This window comes from Cibotium barometz, chromosome 2 (assembly GCF_041138505.1).
Source record: "Cibotium barometz isolate CiBa-2024 chromosome 2, ASM4113850v1, whole genome shotgun sequence".
Lineage (NCBI taxonomy): Eukaryota > Viridiplantae > Streptophyta > Polypodiopsida > Cyatheales > Cibotiaceae > Cibotium > Cibotium barometz.
In genome coordinates, this window is record NC_141047.1 from 9,526,342 (window position 1) to 9,537,529 (window position 11,188).

At 35.7% G+C, this 11,188-nt stretch overlaps 1 long non-coding RNA gene across 1 annotated transcript; it reads right to left on the reverse strand.

Annotated features, from left to right (window-relative positions):
- Positions 1-2,682: 2,682 nt before the first annotated feature.
- On the reverse strand, positions 2,683-3,483 carry LOC147640617 (uncharacterized). The gene is made up of 3 exons (XR_015267401.1): positions 3,238-3,483; positions 3,032-3,093; positions 2,683-2,926 (listed from the first exon to the last, which is right to left on the reverse strand). It is a non-coding gene; the product is annotated as an uncharacterized LOC147640617 (long non-coding RNA).
- Positions 3,484-11,188: the final 7,705 nt, after the last annotated feature.

An 11,188-nucleotide genomic window follows, 5' to 3' on the forward strand; every position in this document is an offset into this window, starting at 1 on the left:
TGTGTGTGTGAGAGAGAGAGAGAGAGAGAGAGAGAGAGAGAGAGAGAGAGGGATGGAGATCAGCTCACGTGTCCACCTTATGGTGTGTAACTGAACGATAATATTATAATACATTATTTTTAAACTTTGGAAACGGAGGGAATGAAATTTGCATATCCATTTGAAATTGAAAAAGGAGAATGTGGGATGTTTTAGAATATAGCTAAGCAGCATTGCTAGTTAGTAATGTCTGAGACAACATTTTTAGCTCATGTTAACATGCTACAAACTTAGAAATTTTGATGTGCTTTCTAGTTTGGAATCTTTAAATTTGAGAAGCTACAAATAAATTCCACGCATGCAATGTAAGTTGCTTATACCTAGCTTCAATCTTGTTTATTGATCAAATATTCTATTATGATTTCTCTACTACATTATTGACATAAATTACACTAGCAAGTATACATCATTGTGGTCATATGGGACTCAAAAAAAACTTAGGCTTTAATATAAATATCATATGGTATGGAAACCTGGCATGTGTTGCCGACAACAATGGAATATGTACGTTGATGAAGTTGTCGTTTCATGGGATTTTTGCATTAAATGTGAGTGGTCTTTTAGACCTACATATTGAATGTGCCAAACTAGCTTTGATTCTTCTTTGCAATTAGAAAGCATGCATTATATATCATAAGCTTATTTTCTACAATAAGCACATCTTATATTCATAGTACATATTATCACAAAAAGTGAAAGTTGTCATCTCTTACCGAGATTGTTGTCTTCTTTTACTGCAACATTTTGGTGTTCCACACGCTCAAAAGAATATGGTGAGTGTTTGACCTAGTGGAAATATGACAAAAAGTGAATATCGTACAAGATATAGGATGGTTATGATTGGGTACAATCAAGCATGTTTACTTTGGCAAGTTGTGCTAGTGGCAAAGTCCTTATGTATGTATTAAAAAAAATACAAAGATCATGTTTGTCCTTTGGTTAGAATAAAGTGAGATATATGTTTCTTCATTCCCTAGAGGAATAAAATATATGATGTGTTTGGAAATGTACAATTTTAGTGAAAGTTGTTCAAATATAGGATTGTATCATTTGAAAAGTCATATTAGGGTTCTTTTGTTGATATTTCATGTGAAGGACAAATCAAAGTACTATTAAGGCACATTGACACACAATTGAGCAAATAAAAAAGTATTCGAAAGCATAGCAACACACCTGCATGTAAAAATTAGAATGAGTGTCTCCATTTTCAATAGAAACACATGCCACAAGGATCTTAAAGACTTGGCAAAATGTTGGCAGTGATGAGTTGATTGTAGTAGTAAAAGTTCAAGAGAAGAAAGAATGGGGGTTAAGGTTTCCTAGGACTATTAAGCGTTGTTCATTTTCCACATCTTTTTGAGATATGGACTAGTACTGGCATGATAGCTAATGGATGATGTCCTTGAACAAGAGTTGGGCTACTTTTTGAGTTGATAATTTTTTATTGAACAACTTTTGGAAATAACATGTGAGCATGATGGATTCTAGGATACTCTTGGACTTTACACTAGCAATCAAGTTTTTTATGTTTGTAGAAAAAAGAAGCGTCGCCATCCATCCATATTTGCCATCCATCCATATTCGGACCATACGCAATGAACTACTTGTGTTAGGCTTGGGTAGGATGTTCCATGCGTATGTAAATCTTCAAGCTATGTGTAAGCAAGGAGGGACTAAAGTGGGATGGATGGAAGGGCATGTAGGGAGTAGGAAGAGAATGGGATATGAAGGAGAGGACGGACAGGAAAGACGGTTCAAATATCCACATTATTGGAGATTGCTCAAGCATCCACACTACTACACAGTGGTGGTGCCTTTGGGGGCCAAGTGTGTAAACGGCCTACTAAATACAAGGGAGAGAGTACTATTTACAATTACAAGCTTGGTAAGTAACAAAGGGAAGGATGGCAGGCAAGGACAACGTTTACTTTGGAGAGTTGGCTTGGCCTACACGTTTGATTCGCCAGACGCACAACAGTCAACGCCGAACGGTCCCAATCATCGCTTTCCCATTGCGCCGGACAATTCACAAGAGGTCCGCCGCCCACTTGGATGTACCAAAAGACTAAAGTAGAGGCAGTGACAGTAGCAGCACTTTGACTTGGGGGAAAGCGGTGGTGGGTGGTGGGAATCATGATCGATCAAGCACTTCTTTTCCTCTTTTCTTCTTTATGTTTCTTTTCCCCCCCCCCCGCCCCCCTCCCTCCCTCGACGGGCTCAAAATGTGGTGGAAAGGAGCCTACACAGTAATGCAAGCATATGCAACGCAAAATATCTATTCACATCATCCACTGGAGCGCACTGTGCAGCAGAGAGAGACACAAAAGATATCATAAACAACGGTGAAGAATTGTGTGCGCGCGCGCGCGCGCGCGTGTGTGTGTGTGTGTGTGTGTGAGAGAGAGAGAGAGAGAGAGAGAGGATATAGTAACATAAACAACGATCCAAGCATTGTGTGTGTGTGTGTGTGTAGAGAGAGAGAGAGAGATTATCAATACCATCAATCATCGTCTGTAGCTATCATATTAACCGGAATCAATTATAATCAAGCAAATACAACGAATGATTATCTTTGTCTACTCGGAAAATATTATCATAACTGGCTGAGCCGGCTGCCAACGCTCGCTATGCTTAGAAGTACACTTACTGCAACTCGCCATTGTATGTAAAATTACTTCAGTAATATCACAACCATAGTAGTACAATTCGACTGCAAGAGATGCAATAACAGCTAACATCAATGGTGTCATAGATAATTATGTTGCTGTACTTGTTTGTTCTAGCACGAGTCAGCGCAAATATAATCAGTATGAACAATGCCGGGAGCCTCCGCTGCTACAAGCTCTCGTCCAATATGCGTTTCTTGATGTACTTGAGCAGTTTGCGCCTGCACAAAAGCCCTCTAAACCTTAGTATAACAGTATTAACCAAGGCTAATTATACCATGAAATCTTGGTTATAATTAACCATGAAAGCAAAAACGAAGCATCACCTTGGTCATAATAACATGAACGCTTTGCTCGTTAACTGCAGCAGCCCCCCCATGCCCGAGATCTGCAGAGAGAGAGAGAGAGGAGACTTGCCTTGTCAAGCTAAGTGATATTGTAAATCATATTATGGTTGAACTAAGCACACATTAAATTAACCATTAAAGCTTGAATTCTTGAGTCAATGGCCGGCTATCATGTGATCACTTACGAAGATCTTCATGATGGCTGGGTATGAAGGTAGAGGTGAGGCGAGCTGCGTGAGAGAGGGCAAAGAGGAGAGAGAAGACAAAGAAGGCTCTCATAACAGTAAGGCTATGGTGATCTGCCATTGTCTAGCAGGTAGTCCACAAAATAGTCCAAAAACTCCTCTCAAAGAACCATCACCATGAGGCGCCCTTTTATAGGAGAGAGCAGTGTCATACTCGTCCGTCCGGACGGCACGCCTCAAGACGGCTTCTATTGTTACTCCATTCAATCATAGGTACATGATCATTGTAACATCTTAAATGTATCAAACATATAACACCTACACTGCTTTTGACATTCACTTTCAAGATTTCAACCTACTAACCCTGCCCATCAATAGGCCTCATGAACTTTGAAGGGTAACACGCATTATGATCACTTGGAAAGACAAAGTTGCATCGATCTTGTTCCTCCTTTTTTCTATGAGAGTATTTGCAAATACCATCCTGCGATGGTAGGTGTCTCCATAATTAACCATAGGAGGCTAGAAATATTTTGGATATACAAGTGGATATGCCACAATTGCTTGAATATGCTTTCTAGATTTTCACTTAAAAAAACTAATCTCCATATATTATTGAGTTTAGTCATCTTATTCCAAGACATTCTATCTGGTAAACTAGTAAGGGTAACAATGATGTTTACCATTTTGTATTCTCCTTTGCACAGTAGGGATTCTATAATTTGGGTTGTGGATGCCACAATTGCTTGAATATGTTTTCCCAAGTTTCATAATCATAAGCCAATCTCCATGTAAGATTAGTCATCTTATTCCCACACATTCTATCTAGTAAACTAGTAAGGGTAACAATGATGTTTACTTTTACCATTTTATATTCTCCTTTGGACAATAGGGATTCTACAATCTGGGTTGTGGTGGATATGCCACAATTGCTTGAATCTGTTTTCCCAAATTTCAAAATCATATGCTAGTCTCCATCATATAAGATTAGTCATCTTATTCCCACACATTCTATGTGGTAAACTAGTAAGGGTTACAATGATGTTTAGTTTTACCATTTTTAACTTGGGAACTTGTGGATGCCACGTCAATTGCTTGAAGATGTTTCTCACAAGTTTCATAATCATATGGTAGTCTCCATATAAGATTAGTCATCTTATTCCCACACATTCAATCTGGTAAACTAGTAAGGGTAAGAATGATGTTTAGTGTGCCCATTTTATATTCTCTTTCAAGTACACTAGGGATTCCTTTGGTTTCATCTGGGTCGATCTCTAGGTTACTCTATAAGTATCCCATGTTTGTTCATCAAATGCCCTAGAATTCAATCTTTTGGCACTAATCTCAAATTGAATTGAAGTAGAAAAGTTAAAGGATTTCATGGTAGGGGATGTGTATGAATATGTGTCTCCTACAATTTGATTGTTTTTCAAAATAACAAATGCTACATCTTTACTATATTAACTTTTAAATTGCTACTTCAGAGCTAATTCTAGATACTATGTAGATGGCAATGTAGATGAACATGATTATAAATCATGGGAGCCCTTGAGGTGAAGTGGTCATTGAGAATTTGAAGAGCTTGTTCATCACTCTTGAGTATGCATTCCTAGAAGCAAAGAGGAAAGCTTGTTCAAAGAAGGCTTATGATGATTGAAAGATTAATTTGTGGGGAATGAATGAATCAATGGAAGAGGAAGTAACTTCCAATTAGGGGGTGACATCCAAAAAAATAAGCTCATCTAAGAATCAATGTCCTTTTTTGTTTTCAATTTTTTGAGTATGAGGCCTTAAGGGCATGTCATTTTGGATGGACTTTGCACATGAATCCTTATATATAATACTGAAAGCAGGTTTCACGAAAAAAAAAACTAGATCGTGCACACTTGTAGAAATGAAAATCTAGGTGGGGTACACAATTGGATTTTTTAAAACCTAGTTGTCCCTCTTTTGATATGCAATTGATAAACTCCTCTTTGAAGGGTAATATAACCTCTTTCTTTATAATACATATGTATCTAGAAATGTGGAAGGTTTTTGTTAAATTGTACATATTGAGAAGAAGTTTGTTGGAAAAGCATAATTTGATTCTTATTGAAAAACACTCTAATCGGGGAAAGCTGTTTAGGATGAGACTGAATTTTTAAAGCTTAGAATCAAAGGGGGTGAAAAAGGCAAACAAAAATGAGAAATTACACTTTAAAGTTTTTCCTTTGAGTGTCCTTAGTTTTCTGAAACCAAAGGTTTGTTCTATAAATAAAGGATAAAGAAACCAATACCACATTTGCAAAACAAAAAAACTCATAGTGCTAAAGATAATATTAATCTTGATATATGTTAAAGATCATGTTAAAGGCCGATGAGATAGATGAGGGGGTAAGGGATTTTTTTTGGGGGGGGGGTGGAATTCATGTGAATGGAGTACTTTTATTAGCCTCAAACTTCCAAAAAAGGAGTATTTCTTCAATTTTAAAGTCCAAAAGGAAGGGGTCCTTTTAGATCTTGGATGGAGGTACTAGATGGGGTATTGAGCTTGCTAATTTTTGTAACGTGTCCATCTCTAAATAACATGTACGTTAATGAAACTTAATTAAGAAATAATAGAAACGTAATTAAATAGAAACACAAAGGAAATCTCTTAAGAAATAATATGTAAAAGGTGGAAGTGGCATATGGTGCTTACATCATTGCCTTTGTGTTCTTTGCTCTTTATATCACGCCTCATGTGGTGGTAAGTGTACTATAGACTTTGGGAATCAAAGCACTAATGAAACCACTCAAACACAAGATTTTACTTTTACCAATGTAGTTGAATTCAATATTCATCACACAATTGGTTGGATTGATTCTTGAAATAGAGGTTCTAGTCACTTCATGTGCCCCAAAGTAAGCGCCATGGCTTTGGAAATGACATCTCAAGATGGTAGGTTACATTGATGTGTGACCATTGATATGGAATCAACATGTCAGGGTGTCAAGATGGTAGGTTGAATCACATGTCAAGATGGTAGGTCACCTAGAGTATAACATGGTACAAACATGTGTTCAGATAGTAGGTTGCACCTAGAGTATGACTATGGTATAGACATATGTTAAAAGTGTTACTTTTGTCTTTCTAAAGACCAAGACATTTAACTTATTATCATAAAATCTACAAGTTCTTTAAATTAAAATATGAATGATAAAATGAGGTTAACCCTTAACAACAAGTAATGCATTTATGAAAAAAGACTTGGTGTATTTATCATACCCGAGTTCATGTATATATTGAAAAAGCTACAGCATGTTATAATGATGAAAGTTATGAGCTCTTTTTTGGGGCTTTTTATGAGGTACTTGTAAACAAACAATTGTTGATACATTACAAGTTTTTGAGCTAGAGTGGTGTTTTTAAAGGGGTTTATAAGAAAAATAAACTAAATGCATTTAAGAATATAAACACATAAAAAAATGTGTTTTGGAATATGCATTCAAAATTGGAATCAAACTTTACAAAACAGACATTTTTCATCTCCATTATTCTCTCTTAGAAAATTGTTTAACTTCGTTTATGTCTTTTTCCCATCCTCTATACTTTATCATCTCACCTTTAGAAGTGTCACATACTCCATTATCAGTTGATGTTTCTCCTTAGCATGCAGCTTTTTAATTCTAGAAAATTTTTCCATTGCAAAAATGATCTTATTCAATTTTAATAATTTATACTCAAATAATAAGTAAATGTTATATTTCTTTAAAAAAATTGTTAGTTCTACAAAAAAACATGCTAAAGCATCTTTAGCTTGATTTTATTAGTTTGTCAAAAAGTCATGCTAAAGCTTATTTTTTTAGTTATCTTATCTATTTCTTGATTTCACTTGAGGATTATTTTTTTCAAATGGGATACTAGGTATAATTTGTTAATATTATTCTATATTAATTTATTTTCTTATGCTCAAGAAATGTAGTCCCTTACATTGAATCAATGTGCTATCTTACATATTCCTAGCTAAAGTCCCTAAGCATGTACATGTTTTATATCAGTCGAAACTAGCCCATTATATTGAACTTGCATGCTACCTTATATTTTATTAATTGAAATCCCCAAGGTGACATGAATATTGTTTGAGATTGCATGAATTTTTTTTTCATAAGATTAAACAATATTTAGTAAGACAATTTGAGTAAATAATTATACCATTACTTTAATAACATCAGGTGTAAGGATTTATACTTTTGTCTCTTGTGCAAAAACTCCATATATAATAGATGGTAAAAACATCATTAGATGTATTTAAAACTTAGTATTTATCATTTCCTAATTATATCAACCACATTGCTTGATGGCTTGTTCTAGTCTATATTGCATAGTGTATTAACCTCTAAGGTGATGTTCAAGAATGATGAGAGGTGTGAAGAGTAGTTATCTATGGAATGATGAGGGTTGTAAAGAATGCACTACTAGTTATCCATAGAATCATTTTATTTACTATTAAAACATACCTTATAGCTTGAAAATATCTTTTACCTCATGCCAAGAGTGCACTATTAGTTATCTATAGAATCATTTTTATTGACTATTACAACATACCTTATAGCTTAGAAAATATATTGTACCTTATGCTAAGAGCTACAAGACCTCTTAAATAGGATGTAGATGGAAATCATTGTGAATAATCACAAATACAAAAGCTAGTGTGTAAAGTTTGTCCACCATCCCCTTCATAAGAACATATGGATTACAATCAAAATCAGAGAGTATATGGACTATAATAAAAACAAAGAATTGTAAAAAGTGGAATAATGATAACCTTAAAAGATGGATTGAAAGTTAAGTTTTGTTTTGACTAATAATTTAAGAAAGATGTAGGATAATGCCTAAAGCTATCGTGTACATTTGGTGCTCTTACTACTTAAGCTTTTTGGGAGAATGTTAACTTGTAAGTTGTGATAGGCATAAGTTTCATTTCCAATGTTTCTAGAAATTTGCATTACTAATGTGATCTATATATTTTAAACTTTGCATTTGTAAACTTTTTATGAATATTCTACTTTGATTTCCAATTGGTGCAATGGAAAATCTTATTATTCTTGCATATAACACTAAAAAACAACACCAACAAATTATCCTTTTACTCATATTATACACAAAACTATTTATTATGAATAACTACAAAAATAATGTGAATAATCTACAGTTTATTAATAGAACAATGTTGTCAGAGGCAAAATTACCAGTCTCCTTTTCCTCCAATTTATCAACCTCACTTTGGATACAAGTCTATTCCACTTCTCCACTTTCAATGCAGCTACACGGGTGTTCAACTTCAGCACTCTCATGCTCCTCTTTTAGTCTAGATGCATGAATTCACTCCTCTTTCTTTTTTGATTATCACAATGAGCCTTTCATCAAGAGACACCCATTACTAGTCCTAGTTATACTTCTAGCAAAGGATAAAATATCCATTGTTTTTTTTCAATATAGGGAAAAGTTGAATAAAATAGGGAGAGACTTGAATAAAATAACATAAATTTCAAGAACCATTTTCCTTGTTGTACTAAATTAAATGAAGTATTATTATCCTTTACGATTATCTGTTATTTTCATGAATAATGCTCCTATTATTTATTAAAGCATATCATTTGTTAAAAATCATAAAATTTGTATTAATTATTTGCCCTTACATTTGCTCATAAAATTTGTATTAATTATTTGCCCTTACATTTGCTCAAAAACTTTTTTATACATAAGATTTTTTCTTAAAATACACTAATTGGCAATGCCTCTTTTTAGAGCCTAGCATTTATTTGATAGTGATGTATGGACATGGGTTGGGACACTTTTTTCCTCCATAGGAGGTTTTTTTCCCAATTTAGCATGACAGTACACACTTACGAGTGTATGTAGTGACCTTATCAGCCACTTTACTTATACTTCACTCATTCTCATCAATCTACTTTGAGTGTTGTGCTTCTCTCTGTCTCTCCTTACTTGCTACATTTGTGTGTGTGTGTGTGTGTGTTACCGTCATCTCTATCTCTCCTTGCTTACTGCATCACTGTGTGTTGCTACCTTTATCTCCACTTTAACAATTGGTATCAGCGTATGTTCTCTTAGCCCTTGTCCCCTTGTTATCTTCTCCTTGAGGTGTTCTTTTGATTGTCTCAGATGAGCTATCCTCTTAGGTGGATTAGGTATGCCCTATAGTGTGAAGTTAGCTATGTTACCACATTTTGGGTCATTTTTAGGCATGTTTTTAGGGCTCATTCACATACTATAAGGTTTTCATAGACATCCTATTGGAGTGTTGATTCGAATTATCATTGTTTGATTCTGGGTTTTCTGCACTACAAAAGCGTTGGTGCATCTTTGATCTCATCATTAATAGCTTTGATCGAATACATTGTCATCATTATCATTGATTTCCACATTCCTAGTGGTAACATTTCTACACTCTCCACTCTGCCATTTTTCATACACTTTGTAAGTTTCCTTTCTCATTAATGATCTATTGGAAGCATAACCATCTTGGTTTCATTAAGTGGGTATTGAAAGTACCTATATGTTGTTAGGATATTTGTATTTTGTGTCAGAGATTCATTATTTAAAGGTTGAAATGGTAGGCGATGATGTATTTTGGATGCTTTTTGTTGAGGATAAGATTAATGGGACCAACTACCCATTTTTGGTCCTATATGATACATCATGTAGTGCTTTGCCAAAGGGCTTAGAATGTTGTTATTGGCATTGAGGCATGCCTTATATCATTCAGCACATGATAGTATACACATTTTGGATAGTGATACTAGTTTGGATGTAACTGTGGCATATGCCTCCATACCTCCCACAATGGAACAAACCACATGTGGGATGGCAAGGATACACATGCACATTCGTTGGTAGAATTTTCCATGAAAAGGAGCATTATTCATCATATTTGCTCATGTAAAACTACCAAGCGGGCTTGGGATACCCTTGTCGCGCTTTACTAAATATGTAATGAGGCACTAGTGGCCTACTTATACAACCAATTAAAGTCTAAGCATATGCATGAGGGAGATTTAATGGATGAGTTCCTCATAAGGATTAATGATCTCAAGGAGCATCTTGCATGTATTGATAAGGCCTATCCATACAACTCACTGTTCTATAGCTTTGTCAGAATCATACCATGTTTTTGCATCCACACTTTGGCTCGTGTGATGAAGGGTAAACCCAATGCCCTTATGTTTGATGAGTTGGTTGAAATTCTCTTGCAAAGAAGAGCAATCTTGGTAAAACCAAACTAGTATGCTTATGGGAGATAATGTATTCAATGCTAGTCAAAAAGGTAAAGGCAAAGCATTTCCTTAGGGCGGCTATAAGCCAAAGGCAGTATCAACCCGGTCTTCTCGCTCAAGGATTCCAAGAAGGGGGGGGTGATAAGATTTAAAATAAAGGATTTATACAACTACTTTCCATTATATCAATGAATGAGGTAAAAGGCTAGAGAAGGAGAAGAAGAAATAGTAATGCATGGCTATGGTGGGCTGATGCATCAGCACCAAGTTTCAAAAAGAAGGTGTGAGATCCCACTGCCCCCTCCGCACACCGGATTCCCGATAGCTAGCAGCGGAAGCAGCATGTTTGGATACGATGGTATGGGGAAGACCCGGATTTTCCATGGCCTCTTAAGCAGCAAGAGACTTGAAAAATCCACCACCGGGCGCTAATTACTAACTTAAACATGCTCCAATCCTGACCAAACTTTACAAGCATGTGGCCACATGCTTGCAAAGTTTGGTCCCCATCGGAGCATGTTTGGGTACGATGGTATGGGGAAGAGCGGGATTTTTCATGGCCTCTTAAGCACCAAGAGACTTGAAAAATCCACACCAGGCTAATTACTAACCCAAACATGTTCCGATTAAGACCAAACTTTGCAAGCATGTGGGGGTGCCCCCCCTCCCCCCCACATGCTTGCAAAGTTTG